The 18,126-nt window shown below is 33.3% G+C and overlaps 1 protein-coding gene across 26 annotated transcripts in view; it reads right to left on the bottom strand.

Moving 5' to 3' along the window:
• Positions 1-18,126, bottom strand: part of ADGRL3 (adhesion G protein-coupled receptor L3) — an 802,670-nt gene that overhangs the window by 548,462 nt on the left and 236,082 nt on the right. The window contains exon 3 of one of the 26 annotated variants that reach the window (XM_041725369.1): positions 12,742-12,880. The exons of the other annotated variants lie outside the window; for them this stretch is intronic. The gene's annotated coding sequence lies outside the window, so the exon portion shown is untranslated. The remainder of the gene's footprint in view (positions 1-12,741; positions 12,881-18,126) is intronic. 26 annotated transcript variants of the gene reach the window in all.

Here is an 18,126-nt window from a genome sequence, read left to right as displayed (position 1 = left end):
AAAAAATAAAAAAAATAAAAAAATAAAAAAAAATAAAAAAAAAAAAAAAAATAAAGTAAAACATGCTGGATGCTAGTGAAGTGGGAATTTCAGATGAACAACATATATTTTTTCAGTATGAGTGTGTCCTGAATATTGCAGGTAACTTCACACTCTCTTTTCTCCTCCCCTTCAACAATACCTAGGAGCCAAGAGGGCCAATAACGCTCCTCTGTCATGTCCTTTCTCCATTCACTTTACTCTTAAACTGTGTCACCTTTGTAAGACTATGAGCTCTATAATAACTGAGGTGTCGGGCACCTGGATGGCTCAGTTGAGCATCTGCCTTTGGCTCAGGGTGTGATCCCGGGGTCCTAGGATTGAGTCCTGCACCAGGCTCCCTGCAGGGAGCCTGCTTATGTCTCTGCCTCTCTTTGTGTGTCTTTCATGAATAAATAAATAAAAGCTAAAATCTAAAAATAAATAAATAAATAACTTAGGCGTGTGTGTGTGTGTGTGTGTGTGAGTGTGTGTTTTATTTTCCCTCCTGGACACCCTAGAAGAGGGAAAAAGCAAGCATCTGAGCAGTAGGCCATTTAAACAGATCCGATTAGGCCCAAGAGTGATTAATTTTTTTATCCCTTTGGTGTAGGATTGTGCTATTCAGCTTTGGTACAAGAATCAGGTACTCTACAATCATTATACTCCCTGAACCATGGTCGTTTCTTCTGGGTAACACTGAGGCTTCCTGGCGAGGTTGGCTGGCCCCATATACTCAGCCAGATCTAAAACCGAACTCTCGACATTATCTTCTGTTTTGTTTTGTTTTTTCTCTAAGATATTCAGCTCTATTACTTCTTTCTGTTAAGTGACATTTATGGAATAGTCTATCAAAGGACCCCATATCAGTCATCATATCCCTTGCTAATTATATATAATGTTTTTCTACTGATTCAGTGAAAAATGCTACACAAGCCCAAAGCATGGAAGAGGCAAGTTCTCTCACAATTTCCTCTATTTTGGAGCTACTGTCTCCAGGCTAACATTTCTTTTCCTTTCAGAAGCTGCCTTTATTCAAAGTCTTACTCTTTCTTATTGCCCCTTCTCAGGATCAGTGTGATAAGCTCCTTTACATAAAACACAAAGTACTGTAGGGCTCACATTGTTATCCTTCCCAGGAACATCTGTGTTGTAAAGAAAGTTAAGCACTGATCTTACTGAAGACTTCACTCATTAAAAAAATTATTAATAAAAGTTTTACTTATTACTCTGTCAGTAAATCTCCTTGACTACCAAGTAAAGTAATTCCTTTAGCTCAGGATAAGTAAGGAATAGCTGGACTATTATAATTAAATTAAAGATATTTAATAATTGTTTCATCATATTTTTATGAATTAAAAATATGTATCTATGGACATATCTAGTTAGTTATTTTCACTTCCGAAGAAGCAGATGCAAATCACACAGAAGTGATCCAAAACTGTAGTGCAAAGTACCTTATTATGACAAAAACAAGACTATCACATGCACTCTATTTTTAGATAATTACTGTCTACAAACATATTAACTCATTGACAAAGCCTCTTGACAAATTTGTGACAAAAAAAGCACTTCATTATATTTGAACACTTTCAAAAAGACAATTCTATATTTGCAAGAGACCTTAAAAATCAGTGGTTGTTCATTTATTTTTGGAGATTGGAAACTCCAGGAAAAAAACTACATGCACACATACACACACATACGTACACACATATACATTGTGTATATATACACATGAGTTTTTAATAATTATTTATTTATTTGTTTGGGAAAGAGGGAGAAAGAGCACGAGTAGGGTGGAAAGGCAGAGGGACAGGGAGAAGCAGACTCCCTGCTGAGCACAGAGCCCAGGACCCCAAGATCATGATCGAGCTGAAGGTAGATGCTTAACTGACTGAGCCACCCCGGCGCCCCTACATACACATGATTTTATACAGAAACTCAAGACCTTCACGAGTAGCCAAGAAACTCCAACCTTGTCCAATATAATCATTTTATGTCAGTAAAGTAAGAAATGTTAAATGACTCTCCTAAAATTCACGCATATAGTAGCAGACCTTAAAAGGGAACACATTGAATCTTAATTGCCAGTTCAGGACTCATTCTAGAATAATATACTGAATCTGATCAGTCACAAAGAACAAGAAACAAGTCAGAAGGGATTAAAAATGTAAATTAAAACCCCATTAATTTGATTAAATTCCCATTATTCAACAGTATGTAATTTGCATTTTAACAGCAGTTTTCAAACTAAGCTACTGCAGAACATGACTGTTACATGATTTTAACTGAAAATTTTGCTATCAAAATTGTATTCACAGAAAAGAAGTAATGGATAGAATTATCTGAATTTTAAAAATTTCTCATCTTTTTTCTTGATGTCAGAGATGATAAGTGATTTTCAAAAATCAGTTTTATTACTTCATGTTTTCCCATTATCTTCCAACTTAAGCACAGTAACTACCAAGTGACAACCCCTAAATATTTGAGAATAACTACATACAACTCTATGAATTAACTTTTTAAGCGAAATAATTGTATTTTATATCTGGAAAAAATATTAAGTTGGAAAATTTTATATTTTCAAACCATGATTTAATAAAAGAGCATTGTTTGTGCTTGTTTGTTTTTAAACAATGGATACAGACACTGAATCATATTCTAAAAATACTTAAGAGTAGGAAGAAGATCTCATGATATATTAATTTAAGTAAAAGAAACAAACTGCACATGTATTCTGGTCCACAGACACTATAATCAGAAAGAAAATCATAGATACATACTTATTCAAAAGACAAAAAAGCATATCAAAATAGTAAATGATATTTATTGGTAGGAAAACATCACAAAACTTTAGAAGATAAATTGAGTTATAGAACTCCCTAAATTATACCATATATAATAAAATTTGTCTCACTAAATTTTAACCAATAAATGGAAAGCCATTTCCATCTTCTTCTAATAACTTCTTATGCATATTTCCAGACCTACCTCATACACCTCATTTCAAAACTTTAACTCTTCTAAAAACCAAAGTCATCCCTACATAGTTTTATCTGAACCACGCATCATTTTGTTTGTCCTTACATGTTCCCAAGATTCCAGAGGCTGTGTTTCACTTTACATCTGACCCGTCTAAATTACATAGGCAAGACAGAGTAGATTATGGACTAAAGCCTGTTTAAGTAACTCAGTCATTGAATATCTGTCATGATTGTTTTACAATATTACATTCAAATATCTGGCTTATTACTAATAATATGAAGAATTTTAGACAATTTGGTAGAGATCAGTGAATAAAATATATAAATCCTAGCATCTATGAAAATGGTTTTTTGTTGTTACTGTTGTGGAACAAATCACTCAATTATCTCCACATTGCTATAGATCAAAAGTGCTTTATATCTAATTTTGAAGTAACAGGTTTTTTTGAGTTCAAATATCTCAATGATACAAAAGAATGTATTTCTTCAAGTAGAGTAGGGTATTATCTGGATTTTTGTAAAATTCATATTCAAGTAAAGAACAAAATGAAGTAGAATGGAATAGAATACAGTAAAATGGCATGGGATAGGATGATGAGACGGGATGGAATGGGATAGGATGGGATGGATAGGGTAGAGCAAAGTAGAGTAGAAAAGCTGTAGACTATTATTAATATATAATGATGTGATTTACTATACTTATAAATATTTAATTGTCCACATCACACCAATCAAATATAAATTCCAAGAGAATAATGTTGTCTATTTTTTTTTTCACATCTACAATTTCAGGACCTGGCACATGGCTCAATGCTCAAAAACTTTGGTGAATAAATGGATTAAATATTTAGAATTTTGTACCTTCAGCATCCAGCCTCAAGATACAGCTAAGCTCTCACAAACTGTACGTCTTTCTAGTTATAAGTTTCCTAATCCATAAACCTTGTCATAAGAAAACATTTTCAATTATGGAAATATTCCAAAATTATTATTTCCATTTTCACTTGTAATAATAGTACTTAGTTGCTTTTCCCACTGCTTTCTCTATTCCTCCAGCCTTTCTGCTTCAAGAGAAATCATTAATTAGATAATAATCTCTTTGAAGTGTTTCAAATCTAAAAACTGTCTTGTCTCATGCCACCACTATTTCTTTACTATATGTAGGTACACTGAAAACAGTTTAAAATTATAAGGTTGGCAGGCTCAGTCAGTAGAGTGTATATCTCTTGATCTTGGTGCTGTGAGTTCAAGCCCCATATTGGATGTAGAGATCACTTAAAATTAAATCTTAAAAAAATTACAAAATGTTTTTTTTTTTTTGAGTTTTGTTGTTTGGGGATTTTTAATTGTTCTTTGCTTTCGCTGTAACAGGTAAATATATGATTAGCCACATAATGAAATTTCTTATCTTTAATTTATAATATAATTTATAATTCAACTATTACCAAGAAAGGTAATAATGTGAAGTTTCTAATGTGAAAGGCATTCATGCATCCTGGTAATGTGAGTTCTAAACCAAAGAAATTCCAAAGACAGATACTCTTCTCATTTTCAGAGTAAAATATTTTCCATTCTTTCCTATCATATACCTGTATGATTGTCTAGTTTTTTTGATTTAAAAAAAAAAGTGTATGAGTCTACATACACAAAAGTTAAAGACTATTTACATATATGTATATGTGTACACAAACACAAATATTTGCACAGAAGCAAAAAGCTACTACTTGTTCAGCCAAATTCATTCTGACTGTATGCAAAATAAGGTATTCTAAATCTCTGAATGAACTAACTGTTGTAATGTTTGATTTATTCATATTAACTAGCTAGGGTTATAAATCATGCTCTTCACACTCCAGTACACTATATTAATATATCATACTTTTCGCCAAAAACAACTCATCCTATTTGCATACATCCTCATTGTTTTAAAAATAAATCTTTATTTTGAAATATATTTAAAATGCAAAGTATTTGTGTCATGTTATAAGTTATCTGAATATTATACTAAAAAAAAGGTAGGAATGAAAAACAACTCAAGCAAAAAGGAAGTAAGGACAAAGGACTTATTTTGTCCTTTATTTTGCTAAAGATATCTTCTCTCTCTCTCTCTCTCTCTCTCTCTCTCTCTCTCTTCATTGAAACCGGTAGTCAGAAAGTAGAAGTACAGGTCTTCTTAGCTTCTCATCCAAGGCTGCTAAGAACAGGTGAACATTAGTAATAGCAGTTGCTTAATTAAAACCTCAGGGGATTCAGAGCTGCAGGAACTATTATAATTCAGGGATAAGGCAATGATGGCAGCTGACATGTCCCTTCCTGGCAGACCCTTGCTGAGCTCTTGACATACATGTTGACTCATTTAATATTCACAACAACCTTACAAAGTGAGAACTAATAGTATTCCTAATCTCTATATATAAGTAAACTGAGGAATAGAGAATATAAGTAACTTGCCCAAGGCCACTCAACAAATAGCTGGCAGTATGTCTCTGCCTCTCTCTCTCTCTCTCTCTCTCTCTCTCTCTGTGTATGTGTGTGTGACTATCATAAATAAATAAAAATTTAAAAAAAATAGCTGGCAGAACCAGGATTTGAAATCTGGTGCACATACATCCTCTCTTACAGCACTACATTTTACTTCTCCATTATTAATGTTTCTTACAAATTGTATGTGAGTTTAAACTACGTTGTCTTGCATATTCATCTCTTTTGCAGGAATATCTTATTTTAATTGTTCTTCACAGCAATTTGCTATTTAAAATTGATATGTCTAGACATGGGTTTTGAGGTCTTTTCATGCCCAAGTACTTTCTTTGCCAGAAAAAAATACTGCAATAATGGATTTTTCACTACTACAGGCTTCAAAATGTTTTAAAGTCTACATATCAGCTGCTTTTCTAAGATGATCTATAAATTGCAAAGAGAAAGCTATTATCATTTTAAGAGCATTTTTAAATCCCAGAAGTAACTTTCTCAAGAATTCTTTATTAATGCCAAATCACAGAATTGTTGACGAAAATATTCTACTAAAAACTGCGACCATTAACAACTTTGTAATCCCAATCAAAATACTGGCTAACGTGGTATTATATATATAATATTAAAGATAATGGAAAGCTCAGGAAAAAAACACAGTATAAAATGTATTCTTTTGTTTTTAGGTGAAGCTATGAACAATAGCAAAGAATTATAAAGGCAAAAGCCACCAAGAGTTGCCTCTCTGCCCACAGAACTAGCACAAGAGGCTGCCATTCAGAACAGCAATTGGGTAAACATGGAGAGGCTACTTGGAATAAAACTACCTAAATATGACCCTCAAACAGGTCAGTTTATTCATGTTTTAGATTACAAATTTAAAAATGCACTTTTTAAATTTTGCAATTTTATTAGAATTATCATTCTAGAAATTAGAATATATGATCATTTAGAGAAATTAGCCTTTGTATTTATTTAGTCTTAGAAGCCAAAAAAATCCAACAAATGATAAACGAATGCTTGCATTCTCTCTCAATCTCTCAAGTAAATAAATAAAATCTTTAAAAATAATAAAATAAAGTGATACTATTGAAAGTATTTTTAGTTGTTAACCTTACTCTTCAAGTTTTTACTTTTAAGTGACCCCTTAAACCTCTGTTAACATAAAATAATCTTCACTTATATAAATCACATAGTTTTTAAATTTTGTCTATATTTCCAACTTAGCGAAATAGCTAGGAATAAGGAAGATGTAAGTCTGGTTTGAAATCACACTTATGTTAGGTATTTTTTTTTTAAGATTTTTATGTATTCAATGGGAGACACACAGAAAGAGAGAGAGAGAGAGAGAGAATGGGGGGAGGGGGAGGCAGAGACACAGGCGAGGGAGAAGCAGGGCCTATGCAGGGAGCCTGACATGGGACTCGATCCTGAGACTCCAGGATCATGCCCTGCGCTAAAGGTGACACTAAACTGCTGAGCCATCCGGGCTGCCCACTTTTGTTAGTTTGAACGGTGATACTACTTATTTCCATCTACCACATGGGAAATAGAAAGCACTCTTACCAAATGAAAGTTCATAGAGCCTAAAACGAATAAAATATAAATGCAGATACCAAACAATTTGTGCAATTTTGAAATACGGGCTATCTGGATTATCCATGCTAATTCAATTACAGTTAATAAATGAACAAAGACAGCAATTTGAAAGTAACTATAGTAAAAACAAATGTAGATACACATATATTTTGATATATGTATAAATATCTACACAAACATATCTATCTTTACTTGTTTATATACCATACATGTGTATATAGTTTATGTGTGTAGGTACTTATGCAGTTTTTAGATATTATTCCTAGTGCTACTACTTATTATAATGTTTTTTAAATAAAATGAAGCATTTAGTGGAGGCTAACAAAAGTCCCTCAATGAGTATGGTAGATGTAAAACTATGTCTTTATATAAGAAATGGACAATAATTATAAATTACAGATTGATGTATACCTGTGAGTTCAAATCAATTTTCAATTATCTGCACAAGCATGAGGTACTATGTAGAACCAACATGGCTTTGTAAAGTATAAATACGTCAAAATCAACTTAATTTTCTCCTGTGATAAACTCTAAGAAGAAAGCAACATATTTAATCTGTGGATTTCAGCAATTTTTTTTTTAATTTCCATCAATGTGGCATCCATTACAAACTAAAATAATAATTCTGTGACTCAACAGGCTAATATCCAACTGTCTAAAAGTTATATAAATAACAATATGAGAAAATGCAAGTCAATAGCTACCACCAGGAATCAATCCAAGGGACATAAAGCATAAACTTTCTGAATAATGGGATTGAGAATATGATTAATCCCTGCAGAGAGATTCAGTTATAAGCCTAAAGCAGCCACACTCCAGGCAAATGGAGTCACAAGTACTAGAAAGGGAGATCTGGACAACGTATAGAAAATCCACTACTACTAGTGACTTCTTTGGTGTAGGTAGAATGCAAGGCCTTTGAAAATAAAGTGATATAAAATCAGAGCTCAGTATATACTAACCTTAGCTTATTGTAGGTCTTGAGGTGGTGTGCCTGCTACTACCATAACTTCCTGATAACTTCTGGGAAACTGAGCCCTAGTCTTGTTTCACTGAGATAAGGAAAGATTAAGGAGGGTTGCTAACTAGTTGATGTGGTGTCCAGAATGTGTCCAGGTTAAGCTATGTGTTGAGCTACTCCAAAATACATATATTATGTATACATACAGAAAAAGAGAGTCTGAAGATTACATTTGGGCTTCCAGAAGACACAATATAAGCCTCACTCACTCAGATGTGGTTTTCTGCACCTCTATATCCTTTGGTGAGGAACTTGAGCTCAAAGTTTCACTGTCCATTTATACTCGAAAATACTGCTCATCTCTCCACCATGTATGCACACTACTCTGAATTTTTTTCTATTATTTGTTTTAATCTATTAGGAAAATAAAATTTTTTATTTACCTTGTTAGTACCTGGGCTGGTCTATCATCAATCTGGAAATTGTTGAATTTATTGACATTCAACACAGTGCTTGTACATCCTTGGGGGTATTTTTCATTATGTGTAAGCTTATAAAATCCTTCACCATTCAAAAGTAAGCAGCATTTGGCCCATGTTTAAATGAAAATATTATATGTTTTATGCGTATATATTTAAACCACCTATACTTTGTTAGTCATATAGCATGAAAGATGGTCAATACATGTTTACACAAATATCTCACAATTCCTGAGAGGAAGAGTTCTTAAATACTTCAATCACCTTTTTATATATTTGAGTCATCTATTTTATCATACGTTCAGGTCATATAAAAATCTTCTAGGCTCTGCTTCTGACCTATCCAATCAATTCTAATGATTTTTTGACTATTCGTGTACCAAACTTACTCCTTTAAAATGACTTAAACTATTAAATTAGATAATGAATGCAAAAGGCAGCAAACATTAAGTGCTCACTCACCAATCACTAAATTTCTTTTCAACTATTTACACTTCCAGATTAGATTTTTAATAAACTTGTCAAACTTCAACACTATTATAATTGTGCAACTCCACAAGCACGTATATGTAAGTTGATATCAATTTTTTCCCACCAGATCACTTTATTAAACCTAGATTTCAATAATAAACAACTGCACTTAAAACAAGCTGAGAGAATAAAAAACAGTAAGGGAAAATAGAAATCATTAACATAGTATCTTAAACTGAAATATATACATAATTGCATTACATATAAATGTCAACAACTAGAAAATTCCATCTGTTCGAAGAATAACTAGACCCAATAAAGTCATTATGACTTTCCCCAAATCACAAAACTTCTTAGACACCCAGTCTGGACTACGCATTCTGTTTGTTTGTCTTGTTTGTTCATTTTTCATAACACTCCGTTGTTTGTAACATTCTCTAACTTGACTTTAACTAAAAATGTAAATATAACATTTTTATTGCAAATTACCATCATCTAGAGAACAGGACCATGTACCATGTAATTTCCTTACTTAATTTTTTGGGGAAATTACCTAATTTTCAGCTGACTAAATGAAGACTCTAGAAGAGCCGACCAAAACTAAAATGATAATATTCAACATCTTCACTGAATACAACTAATACTAGTCCATGGCTATCTAGGTTTCTCCAATATATTTAATAACTGTAATAGGAAATTTAAAGTCGTATGAGGGAAAGAACACAATAGTGTTTTTCTAGACATGTCTGTTAGAAAAAGCAATGTGATATTCTACTAATCTGAAATAATTCATGTTTTTAATAGGTTATAATGTAATTTTAGGTAACTTCTTATTAGGTTAATTTAAATCATATCTTTCACCACATCTTTAAAAATATTAATTTTGATATAGCTTTACAAAATATATCTAAAAATATAAGACCAAAAATAATCCCACAGTGGTAGAATTACTAACCAGTGATGGTGAGGTCAGGTAACGATAATGCAAAATCTTCCTTTGAAGGAATGAATTTTTGGGGCAGTTTCTTTTCACACATTAATCCATTTCCTTCTTTTTTAAGATTTTATTTATTTATTCATGAGAGACACAGAGAGAGACAGGCAGAGACACAAGCAGAGGGAGAGGCAGCCTCCATGCAGGGAGCCCGATGCAGAACTCGATCCTGGGACTCCAGGATCACCCTCGGACAAAGACAGGTGCTAAACCGCTGAGCCACCCAGGGGCCGCTACCTTATTCCATTTTTTTTTTAAACTCTCAAAGCTCCCAAATTAATATTAAATTGACTATAACACTAAAATAGAAAAAAAAATGTACATATCATATACTTAGAGAAATGAAAAAAAATATCAAAATAAGCACTGACTCGAATTTAGGGATGAAAGACTAAATAGCTTATGAAAGAAGCTATTATAAATAATTAAAAGAACAAAAATAAGGAGCGCCTGAGTCAGTTAAGCATCTCCTTCGGCTCAGGTCATGATCTCAGGGCCCTGGGATGGAGCTCTGCTTTGGACTCCCTCCTCAGCAGATCATCTGCTTCTCCCTCTCCTCTCTGCTCCTCTCTGCTCATGCTATCTCTGTTGTTATCTCTGCCTCTCTCTTAAATAAATAAATAAAATCTTTAAAAAAAACAGTAATTCACATTTGACCAGCACTGTTCTTATTTATGTGCTTTATGATATTCAAACCTCACAAAAATGTAAGTAGAACCCACACCTACCACCTTTGTTTTAATTTTGGGAAACCAAGGCACAAAGTACATATATAACTACTAACTGGTGAGCCTGAATAAGAACTCCAACAGGAGTATATAAAAAGGCTGGAATATCAATATATTCACAATAAGGGTAAAGGAAGCTATAGGATTCTATGCCTCTCAGAAACTTTGAACTTAAAAACAAAGTCATCCCTTCATTTTTTTTTCGTATTTTAAATTCCCTTTAACTCTCATATATAAAGTAATCATATATGATTTCCATTTTCTCGCAAATACATCACTCAGTAAACCCTTATAATCTGACTTTTCCTCTTAACACTCTACCAGGACCCTTAGCATTATTTGTAAGAATACCTTAATAATCTAAAGTAATATAGAGAAATAAGTTGACATTAACCTTCAACTCTAGGTTTAAGTTACAAGAGTGAATTGTAGTCTTAATTAAAATTGCACAGTCCACCTTTATTTGTCTAATAAAAAGAGAATAATGAAATGTCTAGGAAGAGTTTGTTCTGAATAATTAAAAGAGGAATGTGAGAGGAGTATGAGAGTGGGCAGTAAAAGTATCTCTGTAGAATAATCATAACTACCATTGAATAACTCTAGGACATAACACATCTCTGAGAGAGAATTCAATGATATTATCTAATGCTTATTGTCACTTTGACATTAGATGAATGTCAGATCCAGATACTTAGGGCTGCTATTAGCCCATATGACAACTTTATGCAACTGTATTCAAAACGGAATCCTTATCCATGCACACTCATCTTCATATTAGAGTTCATGATCTTGGGAAGTGAAGGCAGAGTCTGGGTTTCAGGCTTCATTGCCTCCTGATTTGTACAGTAAACAACCTATACATCTGTACATGACAATCTTGTAGATATTAGAAAGCAATGTACATGAATGTCCAAAAATATCATATGATTAAATATTTTGTTTAAAGGCACTGAAATTGTACTGATATGAGAAAAGTCAAATGGAAGACCAGTATAGAGAAAACAAAAAGCTCAAAAATGGTATCATTCTAAAAACTTTCAAAGCTCTTCTTTCTGTTTCATTTTAGGGAAAGTAGAGCAACATATCCATCCATACTCCATTATTCTTAATAAAGTCTATACAGATTAAACACACCTGTGGCCAAAAACTCCAAAAGACTAGAAAATCAGCTGAATATTTTTTCCCTATATGTATATTATTTTTTGGTCTGGAATATTCAAAGACTATCACTCTAAATTCTAAAAGTGATTTATTAAGATTTCTTACTACATATTTATAAAGGTGAGCTAAAAATCTAACTCTAATAAAAAACCTAAGTGACAAAGTGAACACTTCAATTTATTATGTGATCAGTTAGCTCATAAACCCAACTACCCTCAGAAACTAGCAAAAGGGTTCACTGTCCAATTTCAACTTCCCTATATATAACCTCAACTGCCATTTTTGTCCTTTAAGACAAAATGATATATATTTGAATCAAATTTTAACCTAAAGTCCACAGAATGTAATGTGCGACACAGATCAAAGAATTCAAATACTGAGAAGTGCCCCAAGCACTTTATATACATTTGTCATCTAAGCCTCACAAGAATCTCTGAAGTACTGTTATTGTCTTCATTCCACAAATAAGGAGAGAAACTGAAGCAAAGAGAGGTAAAATAACTTGCCCCAAATTTCACAGACAGGCTCATTGTTACCAGTAGCCTATTTGGAATTATTTCGCCAAGTATTTTAGCTCTCATTATTGTCTCTATGTCCACTTCTCCTTAATAGTTATTTCTTTCAGGTTTGCAATCACAAATAATTTGCTAGCAAATACATATTTTTTTTTGTTCTAGCCTAGGCCTACATGAAGTTAAATAAATACACACCTGGCTGTTCACAACTGAGAAAGAAGAAGGGGAAGATTTTATCAGCACACCATTACTGATTTCAAACAAAACATATTGCACCTCTATGCATGCCATGGAGCAAAATTCCAGGGATTTAACAAAAACAAGATTGCCCTGTCTTTATAGGAAATAAATCTTACCTGACTTCAATGTGTTCATCTATATTTCCTCCAATTATCCTAGATAGGACATGCAAAATACATCTTTTCCTACAGGTAGCGCTATGCTGTCAGCATCAAGCAAGGGCCAGGGCCCAGGTTTCCTTCCAAGATACAGAATCTAAAATATGAAAGGAAATCCCACATAGAAGTATCATGTTTTAATAATTTGTCAGTTATCAATCCTATCTCTCAAGTTCAAGAAACCTATTCAAAAATGTTTGTTCTAAGAATCCAGGGATTACAGAGGGAAAGAAAATGATAAAACCTGGTACATGATTAGTTTGTAACTACCATGTAGACTATGACAATACAGGTCACACTGGGGTTGGTTGAAAGCCAATACTGGATTATAAAAAACAAAGCACAGCCTGAGTGAATTGAGAAATAGTGACACAAAGGGGTATCTATAATAAAAGATCAAATGACAAAAGTAAATGATAAAAAGAATACAAGAATCCACAAAAGGTAAGATCTAGTGCCAAGAACAAGATCTCTGGAATTTATTAGAAGATTAGCAAAGAGATTAAACATTAGAGACCCAGGTTTACACAAACTGGAGTGAGGGAATAAAATCCAGGTTGAAGTAAAGTGAGCTCAGGTCAGAGGTTGGGTCTAGATTATTAAGACAAATACTATTCATCCAATCTTGTGCATGTTGAGGTTGGGAGAGGTCCACTGGCCAATCCAACTGGACAAGGAGACAAAGCTAGAACTGACTGGCTGGGAGGATGGTATCAAAGGCCCATGGCCACAGACAAAACCTAATATTCCTAAAAGCGCTCGTCTGAAGAATTAATCACATGAAACTAACACATCAAGTGAGAAACAATGCAAATACACCTTCACAAATAGAAGGACATCACATGCTAAATGTTTTGATATTAAATATATAGAACTGATTTGATATTGTGAACAAGGAGTGCCTTTTTATTACAGTGAATATAGTCTCTCTGTCGGTACTACATAATATGAATCCTGCCATTATTTTTCAACTAAGAGCACACACGGATTCAGGCATCAGAATCAAATATATTTGCAGTGAATTTAAAGTGATACTCACTGAAAATGAAACCATCTAAATCCTGTGTTAATGAATTAATGAGGTTTTTATATAAATCTCACATAAGTTATAGTCGAATTTGTCCTTGTGCCCACCATAATTCTAACCGAATAACAACAAAAAGGTTTTGATATTTGAAGTTAGATATGACTTATCTCCATCCTGTTCTTCTTTTGAAAAACTGATATATGATTTTTCAGTGAGGAATAGAGAGAGTATAGAGAACGAAATGTGTTATGAATTTGTGTATTTCTCACACAGCAATGGCCTAGAGTAAAGAAAAACCATGATCACATAAGTGTACATAACATGATCAGTAAATATTTTCAAATTTAACAAAATATAAAAAGAAGTTAAAAGTTGGCTATCTTACATGCTAACTTTATTTGGACATTTTAGAGACTTTCTTTAGATCATAAACATTAAAAAATGAGCAGTGATAATAAATAATGTCTTTGTTAATGATAAAATGACATGGCTCCAATTGTTTAGAAAGAAACAAGTCCATTACTTTTTAAGTAAGATTAAAAAACAAGTACTGAAATATTGTTAGAGCATGAGTTCCTGTAAATCCTCATTTAACATTTAAAAATAGAGTATTTATAAAGAATGTAGCTGTGTATGCTGCAATGGGTTTGGAAAATTACTTCATTTGCTGGTGAAAAGACTGTGTTGCAAAAAACAAAGACGAAGTGGCCTTTAGTTGAACAAGCCATATGACTTCATTGATATAAAACGGACTTAATTTAGCAAGAAAAGGGTCAGAACCACAACACTAGTTTCAGAACAAAATGGTTCTGTATTTGAGTCTTTTAACCTCTTTTTAAAAAATGCTATAGTCAATCCATTTTATCTTTTCAAGACACATTATATTAAACATAATTTAGGACAAAAAAATGAAAATGCCCCATAGCAATGAGCATCTTGAACATGAATGTTTTACACTTCCTTTTTCTAGTCATTAAAAAAACCAACAAAAAACTTCCATCTTAGGAATGAAGATCTGTAATAGATGGTTGCGTTGTATTTTTCAGGTATAAATTATTAAGTTGCATAATTGTGTTTTGACTTCAAGGAGCCTAGATATAGGCTTAAGAATTTAACAAACTTAAGACAAATTCATTATGCTTATTCTCTCTCCCAAATTTGCTTGCTTGCTTATGTATGTATGTATGTATGTATGTATGTATTTGAGAGAGGATGTGGGGGGAGACAGAGGGAGAGAGAGACTTAAGTTCAGCATGAAGCCCAAGACAGGTTTCATCTTATGATCCTGAAATCATGGCCTCAGCTGAAATCAAGACTTGGCCACTTAACCACCCAGGAACCCCTTCACCTGCTTTCTTTATTAAATCAGTAGCATTATCAGCCACCCAGCATTCAAGATGAACACCTAAGTTACTCTGTCCTTTAGAACCACATTCAAGTAAGTATGATTTTCTTTTCCTTCTCACACTTGCTTTCTTTCATTATTGTTTCCTCCTCCACTTCAAGCACAATATTCTCTCCTGGATTACTGGATATGGTTCCTCAATAATCTCCCTGCCAGTTCTGCTTCTCTAATCTAAGATTTGCAGTGCTATACATATGATTGTGTCATCTCTGCTTAAATGGCTCGCTGTGACCTATTCCAGACTACTTTTAAGCTGTATCCTCTGATCATTTTCTCCCATGTATCTGATATTCCAATCTCCACAAACACTTTCCCAAGGGTGATGCAACATCATTCCTCGAAAAATGGTCTAATACTCTACCCTTTACTTGTAATATCTTTCCTATACTCAGACTTATGCTTCAATATTCAACTCAGATATAATTTGCTTATGCAAAATAACAACTCTGCTATTTCCCAAATATTTAATTTGGACTAACATTATAGTTACCATTAAAGTATTTTTATTTGTTAATTCCTGGTGTTCTATTTTAAATACATGTGGGGGGTCTTATTTATCTCTCAGACATGCAATATAATATACATACTAAGTGCTCCAAATGTTTTATCAAACTCAAAATTATTGAATTAATAGGTTTTACTGAACTGAGTAATATTTGATAAGGAATAGGATAAATTATTTGTAGTTTAATGAAGATAACTATCTGTTCCCTGGAATTTAAATTATACCTTTAGTTGAATCTACTATTCATAATCTTCATTGGGCAACATAAATATCCTCTCAATTTTTAAACAAGAGTATTATGAACAACAGCTTGAACCATACTACCTAGCCAAAAGTGATAACGATAGAAAAAGCATATTCAACCAATATGCTCATAATCAGAATCAATATCATTCCAACAAATACAGCACTTCATGTGAACTAAGAGCTATAAAATTATAACTTAGTGGCCAAGATTAGAATTTATATGACGCGTGTTCAATTCAATAAACACTTCTTGAATATCTACATTGGAAAAGAAAGGCTGAATCAAGTATGTTCCATTCACTCATGGAAGAGATTATTTTCTACTGGGAAAAGTTATCTAAACAGAATGAAGGACAAGTTCGATTCAGGAAGGCAGTCAATAAGACTGGAAGGAGGAATAGGATATTCCAGGGAGATAAAAGAGCCATGAGCAAGGACCTGTACATATTAGAAAGTAATGAAAAGTTGTCTAGCTTGATTTAAGTTTATGATTTGTGAAGGAGATTTCTGGATGTAACCAATACTTGTTGACATGCAATTATGGTGACAGTGAATGCCAAGATGGCAAGCGTGCCCTCTAATTCTTTTTGTAAAATGTGTAGGCAATGAAGATTGTTAGAGTATAAAAAGAATCTTTACAATAATTTCAGAAAGATTATTCAGCAGTAACATGTAGGAATAATTTGTAGGGCTATTTGTAGGCTTTAGAACATGCTGAATAGTAATGATATATAAAAGAATTTTATGTATCTGAAGGATGCTGTAGATACAGATAAAAAGGAAAACAGTATAAAAATCAGTATTATTTATCTCCTGTTTGTAGACAGCAAGTGAAAGACAGAATAGAGACAAAAAGAATGTTGTAAGTCTGGATATCTTAAAAGGATAATGAGAATATTAACCAAGAATATGAGGTAAATATTGGTAGGAAGACAATGAAATCTGTAGGGCATTTTCAGGCAGAGGCACTGATCAGGCATTTGGAAATTCAAAATGGAAGTCAAAAGAGAGGTCTGAGATTTTAGATATCCATTTAAGAATTATCTTCAAAGAGGAAACAACAGTTGTTGGCGAGGATGTAGAGAAAAGGGAACTCTTTTAACGCTGTTGGTGGGAATGCAATCTGGAGTAACCATTATGGAAAACAGTATGGAGGTTCCTTAAAAAACTAAAAAAAGAGCTACCCTATGACCCAGCAATTGTACCATTAGATATTTATCCAAATGATATAAACATAGTGATTGGAAGGGGTACGTGCACCCCAATGTTTATAGCCATAAGGTACACAATACCCAAATATGGTAAGATCCCAGATGTCCATCAACACATGAACAGATAAGGAAAATGTGTTATATATATACACAATGGAAAATTACTCAGCCATCAAAAACACCAAAATCCTACCATTTGCAATGATGTGGATAGAACTAGAGCATATTATGCATAGCAAAGTAAGTCAGTCACAGAAAGACAAATACCATGATTTCACTCACTCATATGTGAGGTTTAAGAAACAAAACAGATGAACAAAGGGGAAGGAAAAATAAAATAAAATGAAAACAGAGAGGGAGGCAAATCATAAGCGACTCAACTCCAGGAAACAAACTGAGGGTTGGTGGAAGGGGGTTGGCTGGGGGCATAGAGTAATTGAGTGATGGGCATGAAGGAAGGCATTTGAAGTAATGAGCACTGAACACTGTATGCAAATGATGAATCACTAAATTCTACCTCTATGATTAATAATACATTGTATGTTCAATTAAATTTAATTTAAATAAACATTTTTAAAATATTTTATTTATTTATTCAGGGGAGACAGAAAGAGAGGCAGAGACACAGGCAGAAGGAGAAGCTGGCTCCCTAGGATCATGCCCTTAGTTGAAGGCAGACGCCCAACCACCAAGCCACCAAGGCTACCCTAAATAAATATTTTTTAAAAAAGAAAATTATTGGGATCCCTGGGTGGCTCAGCAGTTTAGCGCCTGCCTTCGGTCTAGGGTGTGATTCTGGAGTCCCAGGATCGAGTCCCACATCGGGCTCCATGCATGGAGCCTGCTGTGTCTCTGCCTCTCTCTCTCTCTCTCTCTCTCTCTCTGTCTCTCATGAATAAATAAATAAAATATTAAAAAAAGAAAGTTATTGCAATCATAAACAAATAAA

This window comes from Vulpes lagopus, chromosome 12 (assembly GCF_018345385.1).
Source record: "Vulpes lagopus strain Blue_001 chromosome 12, ASM1834538v1, whole genome shotgun sequence".
Taxonomy (NCBI): Eukaryota; Metazoa; Chordata; class Mammalia; order Carnivora; family Canidae; genus Vulpes; species Vulpes lagopus.
This window is presented reverse-complemented; position numbering and strand designations above follow the sequence as displayed.